The sequence below is a fragment of the Macaca fascicularis genome, chromosome 4 (assembly GCF_037993035.2).
Source record: "Macaca fascicularis isolate 582-1 chromosome 4, T2T-MFA8v1.1".
NCBI classification, from domain to species: Eukaryota; Metazoa; Chordata; class Mammalia; order Primates; family Cercopithecidae; genus Macaca; species Macaca fascicularis.
Window position 1 is genome coordinate 47,011,500 of NC_088378.1, and position 13,475 is coordinate 47,024,974.

The 13,475-nt window shown below is 37.1% G+C and overlaps 1 protein-coding gene across 19 annotated transcripts in view; it reads right to left on the bottom strand.

Annotated features, from left to right (window-relative positions):
• Nucleotides 1–13,475, bottom strand: part of HIVEP2 (HIVEP zinc finger 2) — a 196,659-nt gene that overhangs the window by 74,603 nt on the left and 108,581 nt on the right. The window lies entirely within an intron of this gene.

Below are 13,475 nucleotides of genomic sequence, written 5' to 3' on the forward strand. Positions count from 1 at the left end.
AGGAAGAATGGCCACAGAGGCCAGAGAGAATGAATGAAGATTCAGAAAGTGCCTTTTCACATTTTTGCTCACGATCCATTTCTTAAACTTGGAGGATAAATCTTGTAGCAAGTTTTTTTTTTTTTCCTAATAATTTACATGAGCACAATGAACGTCTTCCATAGAGCTAGGCCCTTCACACTTAGAAGTTTAGAGGAAGGATATTTCCTAGATATCTGGATTAAGGGACTGACTCCCACAGTAATCCTTATCAGTATTTGTTTAAAGATCTCTATGGGGTCTTGATTTTCATGTTTTAAATAGAGAAATAATTTTAGAGGTTTTGCGATACATACTAAAGTCCGGTTACATACACACACACACACACACACACACACACACACACACACACACACATATCACAAACCCCCAAAAACAAGAGGCTGAGTGGTGAAACAGTGAAGGGTTGAGTTGCTTGCCCAAGCTCTGCAAGCTATTCTATGAAATTCAGAGCAAGAACCTCAGTTTCCTGATGTTTCAACCAACGACCTTTCCAGTTAATCAATGAGCCCTTCCACCACAGCTAACTACTCACATTGTTGCCATGATATTGATATTATTCAATTTAGAAATCTCTTATTAAGGTTTTGATAATATTAGAAAATAAAACTTAGAAATCATTCAGTTATCAAGAATCATTCTTATATTTTATACATTATTATAAAATGTGTAAGTTCAAACACATCTAATTTTAATAAACATTACAGAAATCGTACAGAACATTTCCAAACTTAATTCTCTAAGGCATCTAAGAGAGTGTGACTAAAAATGTTATCGTGAGTTAAAAAGATTTAAAAATGTGTTCTCCAGAAAATGTTAACTAATTGCATCTGTTCTAAAGAATAATTAAAGTGCCAATAATGAATTTAATTAATTAATTTAAGGTGCCAACCTTAAAATAAAATTGTTTTAATTTTTTATGCAGACTTCCAAAATGCTTCAAACATATGTATATAGAAAGGGCATATGTAAAATAAAAATAATAAATGATTATAATTTAATAAATTTAAAATAAAGCAATAAATATCTTCAAATAAATGAATTAATTATCTTCATCCACTAGTTTGCTTCTATATTCTAAGTAAAATCTAAGTGAACAGATCTTCCACACTAAACAGAGCAGCGCTGTTTCTTCAAAAAACACAATTATCATATATTTGATTTAGAAATGTATTTTCAATATCTGAAAAGTATCTAAGCTCCTTAAAACAAAATATCGCTTATTACATAATTCTTGGTTTAGGAGAAATTTCCATTATGTGTATGTTTAACTAGCTTAAGAATAAAAACTTATATCAAGACTCTTAATTGGTACCAAGCTTGTCCAAAATATGGCCCATGTGCAGTCCAGGGCAACTTTGACAGAGGCCCAACACAAATTCGTTAACTTTCTTAAAACATTATGAGATTTTTTTTTCAGCTCATCAGCTATCATTAGTGTTAGTGTATTTTTTATGTATGGCCCAAGACAATTCTTCCCATGTAGCCCAGGGAGGCCAAAAGATTGGACACCCCCGCTCTATAAATACTAAAATATTTTTTCTTTTTTACTTTTTTTTTTTTTTCCTTTTTTCTTTTTGAGATGGAGTCTTCCTCTCTAGGCCAGGCTGGAGTGCAGTGGCATGATCTCGGCTCACTGCAGCCTCCACCTCCACGGTTCAAGCCATTCTGCCCCAGCCTCCCAAGTAGCTGGGATTACAGGCACACGCCACTATGCCCAGCTAAATTTTGTATTTTTAGTGGAGACGGGGTTTCGCCATGTTGGCCAGGCTGCTCTCAAACTCCTGGCCTCAAGTGATCCACCCACCTTGGCCTCCCAAACTGCTGGGATTACAGGTGTGAGGCACTGCGCCCAGCAAATATGGAAGTATTTCAACTCTTGTTCCTGTCAGCTGGTAAAGGCTCACAAAGCACACACTTAAAAGCACAGATAAAGTTCTAGATATTTTTTAAAGACTATATCCCTTTGGCCAAAAACAATCAAAGAAAATTTTATAATTAAATAATAATTTATTAAAATGATGCTCGGATAGCAACTTTTCATCCACTTGCAACCTTAAGTTTTCATATCTTTAGTACCTCCCCATTAATACTGTATTTCCCAGTTACATTTAATCTATCTTATATTTATCAGGATGAAAAATACAAGTCATAGGCCAGTATCTTACCATTCCTATCCTGAATGAAGAAATGAATGAGTGAATGAATAAATAAAAAACCTAGATGCACACATCAGACCAGTTTCTGTCCTCTCCTCCAAGGCCACAGATACAAGGTATAATAAAATATACACGCTTTAGAAGACAGTGTAGGCACAAATGCATACTATTTAGAAAACAATATCAAAGTCAAATTAACTTTTTTCTCTGTAACGATAAACACAAATCCACATGAACATTTTATCTTTGTCAAATACTTTTAAATTTGGGTTGGGGTTTTCTAAAAATAAACTCCTACATTTACAAATAGCTCAATTCAAATAGTTTAGTAACTCCAAAATATGTTCATCAACTACAAAAACTCAAAATTTATATCTGACATAAAAATGATTGCCATTTGTGCATATATCTATATATTTTTCATTTGCTTTAGAAACAAAAGAACTTAAACTTAACAGTTCTACGACAAAAGTCCCATAGGTCTCTTAGGTCAATTTGAATTTCTGACTGTTGAAGACAGAGGTAAACTTGGTGGCATGTTACACTTGACTCAAATACTCTTGAATATGTGCTACAAACCAAATATGAGGAAAAAGTGATGGCCTTGTTTTCTCATGCAACATAACTAAGCTAAAATAAACACAGAATAAATCCTGCAAGGCACAAATCTGTTCGCCACAATCACTAGTTGAAAGAAATGAAGAAAATGATAAAAACGAGGCAAGGAGAGGTAATAATAATAAAGGATAAATTATTACCTGGGAAGGGACATATCACTACACTCAGGTTTACTATGACCTAAGAGATTGGCTTAGGTCTCCCAGTCTCAACAGTCCCTCACAATTCCAACCATGATCATTGGTTGAAATATCTTGCTACTGCTTCCAAAGGCGGAAGATGTCCCCTATTTGGGGGAATTCCCTGACGATATTTACATGCACAGATGAACAAACATACTAACCCTATCTATCCCAGGTCTTCCCATAGAAAAGGAGACAATCAGCCTAATAAAACATCTTACCACTTCAATTCTCAAGGAAAAGGAATCCCAATGCTGTAATAGGTAAAGCCTGAAAAGAATGCAGGGCAATTTTTTCAGAAGCTCTGAGAATTCATACTACCATGAACCTGACAGCTAGATTGTTGTACTCTAGCAGGCTAAGCACATTTTAGTGGCAGAGAATAGCTTTGTGAGGTAGAAACATTAATATATAATACTCACCTCATAAATGTAATTTCAAACAAGCTGTCTACCTATAAAACAGGAAAGCTGACTTACATTGGCTAGTTTCCTAGAAGAAGGATGTATTTTATCTAAAATTTTGCCTGTTTTCTCTACTCAGCTATATCTCCCAGCCCCCAGTCTGGGATAAAACAGGAATTCAACAAACGTTTGTTGATTGAGTGATCGATCAAGTGAATGGATGAATGAGTGAACGAATGATTGTAAACACACTCACTGTCCATACTCATATACTGTTGTGCCTTTGTGGAGTTTAGGAGCAATTGTTTCTTCTTCCATTCTACTACTCCTGTTAATTTCTCTCTTGTTATTCCTGTTAAATTATAGGATGGTTTGATATAATTTAAAATACCCCTTTTTAATAATATGGGTACCTCTGTGAAAGTTCTTTTATCAAGCCCAGTTGGCTACATAATTGTTTGAAAAAACAGAAACCAACTAAACATAAGCATGATATAAATTTCACTCCTTTACATTCTATAATAATAGGCTGTTCATCTTTACAAAGCAATTTCTGAATTTTTCTTTAACAAGCTCTATCATTATTCCTAAAGGTTCAATTATTAATAGTATCCCTATTACCTTCTGCTAGCATATTGCACCCCTGCCCTGTGTTTCCTCAGGTTGGGTGTGACAAAGTACGCCTGCATATGACTGTGTGTTTTGTCTATGTATTGGCACATAAATATCCTTGAGGACAGGAAAAGAACTGGTGTGTGTGTCTGTGTGCGCACACGCACGTGCATGCACTTCCCTGGATTGTTCTCCATGGAAATCTCCCTCCAGATGGGAAAAGCGCCAAGGAGAGCCCGAGGACTTCCCTGACCCTAAGCCAAGGGTGTGGCAAGTGTGCTCACCATTGTCAGCTGGTGCCCAAAGGGAAGGAGTGGGAAGGAGGAAGGAGGTAGCAGGGAGGAGTAGGAAAGTTGGTAGTGAGTGTGGCGATCTTTTAATTGCAAGAAAATAATCTGGGAGTCTAACATTTCTTGCAGTATTTTAAAGTGTGCAAAGACTTCACAGGACTAGCACATTCTCAAATGACACCACTAAGACCAACCCAAGCATAAAGATCTTCTGAGGCTTATCTAAACTTTGCCCATTAAGGAGAAATCACAGAAACAGCTGTCTTTTCCTCACTAGTGTACTTAATTATGTACTCAAGTAATAACCTTTAGAATGTTTTCACCCTGTGTTTGCCTGTGTTTTCAGCTATATTTCTATACTGAAACCTCTTCAAATTCACATGGCATTCTTAAATTGCCAAATCCACTGGTCCTTTCTTAGATCACAACATTGATGATGACTTCGCAGCATTATACGCTGAACATTCCCTTAAAATAAGGCTCTAAGCTCAAGATCTGACATACCCTATGCACTCAAGTAAGAGCTCCTCTTGTTAGCAAGCTCCTCCTTCCTTTGCTTCCTTGAGACTTGCCTCTTTTAGTTTTCCAGCTACATTTCTGACAGCTAAAGCACTTTGGAATCTTTTATGTGATCTTCAAGGCCCAGACGAAGTGTTTTCCCCCAATCAACTTCCACTTTTGCAGTGTCAGAATTAATGCCAGTCTCTCTTGTGTTCTCATAACCTTTGCTCAACTCCCATTATCTCACTAATCATCGCCTGCTCTGGATTTTAGTTGAGCGCATTTTTTTTTTTCAAGACAGAGTCTTGCTGTGTCATTTAGGCTGGAGTGCAGTGGTGCAATCTCGGCTCACTACAACCTCCACCTTCTGGATTCAAGCAATTCTCCTGCCTCAGCCTCCCCAGGAGCTGGGATTATAGGCACATGCCACCATGCTTGGCTAATTTTTGTATTTATAGTAGAGACGGGGTTTCACCATGTTGGCCAGGCTGGTCTCAAACTCCTGACCTCGTGATCTGCCCGCCTCAGCCTCCCAAAGTGCTGGGATTATAGGCATGAGCCACTGCACCTGGCCTGAGAACATATTTTATATCCCCAACTAAATTTCCAGCTACTTGAGAACAGGACCATTCTTATTAATCTCAATACTGAGCACAATGTCTTGCACATGGCTGGCTTTCCATAAATGTTAGTTGATTAAAAAGTTGACAACAGATATCAAGTTGAATCTTTAACTGCTTCCTGTTTCCCACCCTTTACAGCCAATCCCAAGCCAAAGCCTACAGAATATTCATCTACAGTGTCTCTCCCAAACCCACTTTATGTTCCTATTACAATTATCCTAGTTCAGAACTTTACTACTTCTCATGGAGACTATCCCAATAGCTTCGTAATTTGTCTCCCTCCAGGTTTTCCAATTCTTCTTGGTGATACCATCTGTGGTGAGCAGATTAATCTTTCAAACTATAACCCAATCATGTGATTCCTTAGCTCAAAAGTGGGTAAAGTTTTTCTAGTGCCTATCAAATTGATGTGCTAATTGCATTCCAGACGTTCTATACTCTCTAGGTCTCTAGGTTCCTCCCTTCCTCTTCTTTCATGTCTCCTCTTCACTTACCAATGTTACGTTCCAAACATACCATGTTCCTTTTCCTTCCATAATCACACCAACTTTATCCATCCCAACTCTTTACGTAGGTGAATATCATTCTTGCCACCTATCAAAATCTTGCCCATCCTTAAAGCTGTCCTCAGGAAATACTTCCTGCTCCCCAAGCCCTCTACCCAAGCAAACCCATAGGAAAAGTGATATAATTTCTTTCTCTTCACAAAACATTTTATTTATACATCTCTGAGGGCACTACTATAAGTTTTCTTATATTCAAATCAGGTATGTACTAGTCTGATCTCTATTTTAGGTAGGGTTTATAAGCAACTTGAAGGCTGAAATGCAGACTTACTCATCATTGTATTCCTCCACAGCACCAAAACACTACATTGCATATGGCAGAAATGCCATAAATATTCATTGAGTTTAAATGAACTAAATCTTTTAAAAATAGCCAAAAAAGCTCAGGTTCCATGTAAGAAGAATGGGGCTCAAGCCAACTGAGTGTTGGCGTCTGTGATGATTGGTGTCCTCAAAATTTCCACTTAAGGATGATGACAGAATTAAGCTCTGCTACAGCCAATGAATAATTTATTTGTGCACAAAACGTTCTGTTAATGGAAATCTTTTTATGGCTCAAGATCTAAAATATATTTACTGCCCTATAGTTATTAGATGTTTGCTTTAATCATTAGGTACACAAGGTAATGACAAATGATAATTACAGGATCATTATATACTCTTAAACTGATTTAATCAAGAGTATCTCTTCTGAAATTCAAAAACTCCTAGTGGATGGGGATGGGAAAGATTACGCTGGAACCAATCAACTCATTGCTACCATCAAATTTAAGAAACTAAGGTTTTCCGTTGTTAGAAATACCGCCAATTGAAATAGTAACTTTAGATACAAATGGCTAGTACTTTTTTTCCAAGCTCAATTAAAAATCCCCCCACCTCCCCAAACTAGACTGCCTCAATCAATGAAACATATCAGAGAAAAAGAGAAGTGCATGTATTTGCGCATTCCCTAGATGTTCCAGCCTGCCAAAAAATGTTTCTTTGCTGTGCTATTTCAGCAAGTCGTGAGATGGCAATGATCATCCTCCTCAAAAGAAAAAGATAGCTATTTTTCCTGTATGTTTTTATTTTAAGAGGCTGGAAGGCACACTTCTGGCTGCTGAGAGTACTCTGACATGTACACATGTTCCTGAGGAGGTGAATTTGTGGGGGGATTTTGGCAGGGTGAAGGTTAAGAAAACCTAAAACCATCCTAAGCTCTTGGGAAATATTTAAGGAGCTGAAAAAACAGCAAAAAGAGAAAGACGATGAAGTCTTCCAGTGAATTCTATTTCCAACTATAAACCTTCATGAAAAACGAAAAGTAGAGTAGTATAAAATACATGCTTCTTATCTATATTTATCTCAGACTCAACTGGTATACAATCAAATTCATCACACTACTAGGCAACCAGCTTCTCTCTTCACCTCATGTTTTCTATTAAAAGTGATATTCAAACTCCAAAGCTCAAAGCCTAGAGTCATCACTGACAGCTTCCTCCTGCTCCCCAACCCCAGAATGCATGCACATCCACACAAGCTCACGCTAGACCCAATCAGGCAGCCCCTACACTGGTGTCCTGCACACTTTCCTTCATATGCTCTGTACCTGTCAATCCTTATTGCTACCCTCCAATCAGACCCTCACACTGCGCTGCTCTCCCACCACACACAGTAAGCAGGAGACCGGCAGGTACTCTGGGTACAAATGGCAAAGTGCCAAAGGCCAGATCCAGGCCTGGTGCCCTTACATGCCTGGGATCCAGGGACAATTCTCAGAGGCAGTGAGCCGTGGAAGTGTTGAGGGTCCTAAGAAAAACAATTTGAGTGGACCACAGCCACAAGGCACCATGATGCAAAACCTGAGAAGTAAGGAACTGAGGGGGATATGGGAGGAAGTCAGAAAGAACTTCCTAAACCTAGGATTCAAGTGTCCACTGAGGTCTGCGACGCAGTGTCTTCATCCGTGATGTAAGTGTGGGAAGATATACAGGGCACAACATGAGGTGACAGCTCTTGTTTGAATTCACGGAAGTGCCTCCTAAGTGGCTTCTGTGCTTGGAGTGACTGCTGCCCCCCACGCCACCTCACCCGCCATCCAACAGGGCCCAACCCAACCCATCTCCCTGAAGTGCAGCTCTGACTGCAGTGCTCTCCTACTCAAAGGTTTTCAGGGGCTTCCCACACCCCTTTGTCCTGCAGTCAAGGTCAGCTGTGCCTTGCCTTCACACTACACAGGAATCCCTCATAGTCAGAGGCCACATGTAATTTTTCTCATTAAATTTTTTCAGAGGTCAATTATTTTTGTTGCCATAGTAGAAACAAGGAGAATGAGACCTCCTGGTCAGGGACTGTAGGGGTTTTTAAGGTTGTTCTGCTGTGTGGGGAAGGGGTTTGTTAGTATTTTACTTTAAGAGCAATTTTTGCACTAAAAAAACTCATAACTTTGTACTCATGACCCAGCTCTGGATATTTAATAAGTATCAGACTTCAGATTCATCTCACAAATATAATTAAAATTAAACCTGTGTCCAGGTATTGATTTTCAGTCCCCAAAGTGAATTTTAAAACAGAAATTTGGCCAGGTGCAGTGGCTCACACCTGTAATCACAGCACTTTGGGAGGCCAAGGTGAGCAGACCACCTGAGGTCAGGAGTTCAAGACTAGACTGGCCAACATGGTGAAACCCCATCTCTACTAAAAATACAAAAAACTAGCTGGGCACGGTGTTGGATGCCTGTAATCCCAGCTACTAGGGAGACTAAGGCAGGAGAATCGCTTGAACCCAGGAGGCAGAGGTTGCAGTGAGCCAAGGTCATGCCACTGCATTCCATCCTGGGCAACAAGAGCGAAACTCTGTCTCAAAAAAACAAAAAAGAAAAAGAAAAAAGAAAAACTCACAAGCAATTATTTTTATTAAACTCAACAAATATTTATTAAATGTCTACTATATTTTTCAATCACCATTTTTAAGAATAAAGAACACACAAACAAGCAACTTACAGTGCAGGCATATGACAGGAAAACCTCACATAAATTATTATAATGTGCAAGTACAAAAATGCATACAAAAAGTGGCATGAGAGAAGTATCAATTGTTAAGAGGTGATGCAGGGAAAGGAGCTCAAACATGAAGAAAGTAACACTACAATAAAATTATTAACCAGACTCTGACATCAGTAAAGTGCATTAACCCAAAATGCAAATAATAGATGAGGTAGAAAATGCGATTAAGAAAGGGAATTTTTCTTTTGGCAATTCATGGGTGAGACGTCAATGTGATATCAGATTCAAACATAAAGATCTCTATGTGGGGGACTTTGTCCAATATCCAACTAAAGGATTTATAGTGAAAACTGTAACTGCCAAGGGAACCAGAACTCAGAGGTGATTCTTGATCCATAAGGGATATTGCTTGGAAATCATGAGATTCTCAGATCAGGGAAGTGATTGGGTAAACTTAACAGTGGGTATCATCAGGTTTTGGTTTCCAGAAGGTGGTATCTGACAGAAGTCTGGAAAATTTACAATCCACATCTTTCTACAGCATTTTGTTCCTTGGACTACCTCAAGATTCCCTAAAATTATAAGATTTGATTCTGCCCCCAAATTTTGATATGGCTGGCTTCTATTTCTTTATGTGGATCATAATAAACAGAACATAGTGACCACATCCACTTGGCTCCAACATTTGAACACTAGACCAGTTAACTAGACCGGTGACTTGGCGGTGACTGACATGTTAGCCAAAAATGGGAGAACCAGAGTTGGATTCTGGTTCATGACTCACTAGTGCTGTGACTTTAAGCAAATCACTCAACTAAAACCAACCCCCCACTAAGAGGCCTCCAGTCCGTTACACACAAAATAAAGTGTGAGTAATAACTACATAATTATTATTACCTCAAATGATATAATGTACATGGAAGCCATCTGTAGACAGAGAGTAGGGCATTACACAAATATTAATTCATGCCATCATAGAAACAAGGCATATGATCAGTCACTAAGATCCACTGTGTAGGTTTTGCATGGAAAGTGAAAAATGAGAGGTTCCTTCACACAGCCATCCTATACTGCAAACTGAAGGGGCCAGGAGGGATAGACGGAAGGAAATACTATGAAATGATATGAAAGAAGCCTTCAGTCAGGGTTTCAGATGGCTAGAGCATGCTTGTGAAACAAAACGGGATTTGCTCATACTACTGATTTAGTTAATACTAACTGATGGAATGACGAATATGTGAATGAAAAGTTACTGAATGCATGAATGAATGAAGGTATAGCCAGGTAAAATGCTTGAAAACAAAGCAAGAGGAGTCAAATTGTGAATAAGAAAAAAATAAGAAAATAATTTTGGAAAAATGAAGCCATGTAGTTCAAATAAGCTAACAGTAATGGGCTCCACTCACCTAAGCTAGAATAGCAAAACAAAGGGCAGTCTTTGTAAGGAGGCCAGAAGAAATCTAGAGCATACATAAAAGTCCACATTTTCACATCAGTTTGTAAATATTATACTCAAACATAAATACTGATACCCTCTTCTGTTATCTTAAAATACAAGGAACTAAACAGAAGATTTGTATGCATCTGAAGAGCTATAAAAATATAAAAGGAAACTCTGTATAATAGGAAATATTTTGAAGGCCACAATATACTGAAACTTGTAAGGTGTACTCTGAATGATCTGTGATGGCAGAAGTTATAGTACACCCGGAGATAACAGAAAGAAAATCTAATTTGCACCTTTATCAAATCGTTATAAGAGCAGCTAAAATGTAACCAAATAGAATGAATTAAAAGGGTTTTCTTCCTTCTCATTTTCCTAATTGGTATAAGTAATAATAAGAAAAGCATATAAAGGCATATCAAAGAGAAAGGAGAGATAAATGGATGAAGAAAAGGTTTGGGGAAATCACAAAATACAGCAATTTCCACAGAACATAGTATTATGTATTGTGGACTTCCTAATTTAAAGTAAGATTTCAGTGATGTCTGACTCCAAAAATTACTAACAGTAATAATTATATAATTCTCAGCAAATTAATTACTGCTCTTTAACCCAATATTTTCAAATTTATGAGATTCTTAATAATTTTCACCTTCTTTTTGTAGGAAGGAATGTCACTTACATAATTCCTAAATAAATATATCCAATGTAATGACAGCATATAAATCTGATCGCCCATGTGTTTAAAAGCCCAGACTCCAGCTAATACCACTTTAAAATGAATAATGTCAAGACCAGTCAAAAGCATTCACTCCTTGAAGGAAAATGCCAGAACATGCAAAGCAACATTATTGTAAATAATAATAATAATAATTTGTATTTACTAACTTCAAAAAGTATCATAAAAGGAGGAATATTCTATGGATGAGAACATTCCTTTCTTCACAAACTGTTTTCTATTTACTACCAATTTGTGGTGGGAGGAGTTGGGCACGTTTTTAAAATGTATTATTTGTAAAAAAAAGTTATATTGGAAAAAATCCTCATTGGGGCTAATGCACAGGGCCCGGTTCATTGATAAAGTCACTAAGAAGTTGCCGATTATGTATTCCGTATGCATCATGAAAATGCTTACCAATTCCATATGAAGTGCTTCCTTACCAAAATAAGTATTTGATATAATTGAGAAAATATACCCAGCTCTTTGAGTAAAGACCATGTTGACAGGCTAAAGAATCAGTCGCATGGTAAATGAAATATAATTCTGGTTACATTTAACCAGTGATTGCAATGACTATTACCCCTATTAGTCACCATCATCATAACCACTACTATGAACTCCTAGTACTTGCCAGGTATTTAATCCTCATAGAGCCTTATGAACTAAGCAGCATCCTTATTTAATGCAAAACAATTGTTTCAAAGCACAGTGACCTCAATGAGCTGACTCAACCAGAGGAGTCCAGAACTCACAGTGCAATAAGCAAGAAGGCCATCTGCACTCAATGCCCAGGCCATGTCCATTCTCAGGAGGCACTGATAAAACAGTTGCTTGAACATAATTTAAATTAGGCACCATCAATTTAGATGTCACTTAACACTAAGGGTACTTTGGAAACAACTGTAAAAGCCAAACTTCTGAGTAGATGGAAAATTAAATGTGGCAAACAAAGACATTTAAGTTAGTGATTCGGATTATTAATTTTCATCTTCTAACATCTATTATAGCTACTGAAAAAATTAGGGCCTTTCTTTTCACACTTCTAAATATCTGTCTTCCTAATGGGTTTTTTGTCTAACTGCCTTATATCCCTTTAATTATCCAAAACTTTTTCCAAACGGCACCATGTGCCCATAACAATGAAAATTATTGGTCGTAAATAAACAATGAATCATGAACCTTACAAGCCAAATGAAAAGGGGTATCTGGAATGTCCACGCTTGATATTTCTATACTCACTGGATGCTCAAAAGCTACACTAGCAAATCAAGTTCTTCGGCAGTTATCTCAAGGGAGATTATTTTAGACAAAGCTTAGGGTAGTCGTTGGCACTGCATAAACTGTACAACATTATCACTAAAAAACCATCTGACATCATCTTGTCTTAAGATGTTCACAGGTGAAGCAGACACTATTAGTAGGTTTGGTTTAGAAGCTGTCTTCCCAGATGATTAGACACTTTCCTCTCTTGTTCATTATCATTCATCAGGTTTTAAAATAGCTCCAGTTTATTTGGAGGAAAATTAAGTAACAAGCTGTACAATTTTAGAATCATGAATAACATTTAGAATTTCAGAAATTCAAATCTTGTGACCTAAATTAGGAATACAATTTTTTTCCCAATTTTTCTTTACTGTGTAAAGGGTTAATTAAAGCATGAGTTTGCTTGGATTTTTTTTTTTAAATTACCAAGCCCTAAAATCAGTATCATTTAAATTTCTGATGCCAAAAATCTGTTTGACAGAGCAGGCTTTACTATACTGACATTTTAACAGTAGCCAAAGTCCTGTTCCCACTAAATTCTGTGTTGGCAGCACCAATAATTTGCTAAAAGCCTAAACTCCTCCTGGTAACTAATGTGTTGTCAACCCCAGGAGCTTTCCACAGCAGCACAGTGCAACAAGGAAGCTGAATCAATCAAGTCCTTCCTTAAGATTTCTATTCTTATTACAGAAACTATGATTTCTATAAAACGAGAATGGATTAAAATATGGAAAGATGCTAATTTACTTTAAATGTTCATTACATCTTAGATGTGAATCTGACAAAATGCAATAAAACTACATATAAAAACCTTACTCAAAGTAAAATCTGGTATTTTTACATTACTTCAAGATTATAACAAGCAAATCATCATTAATATATCAAATAAAAGAATCTGGTTTCAAACTATAAATGACAACATTTTCTAATCTTCAGCTAAAATCAGATATTTCCAAAAATGCAATAAAGATATGAATATTTTCATTTAGATAACATCCAAAACATCTATCACAGGTTTCAAGAGCCTCAAATAATTACTGTCAAAATTTCACACAAAGCTTATTTAAT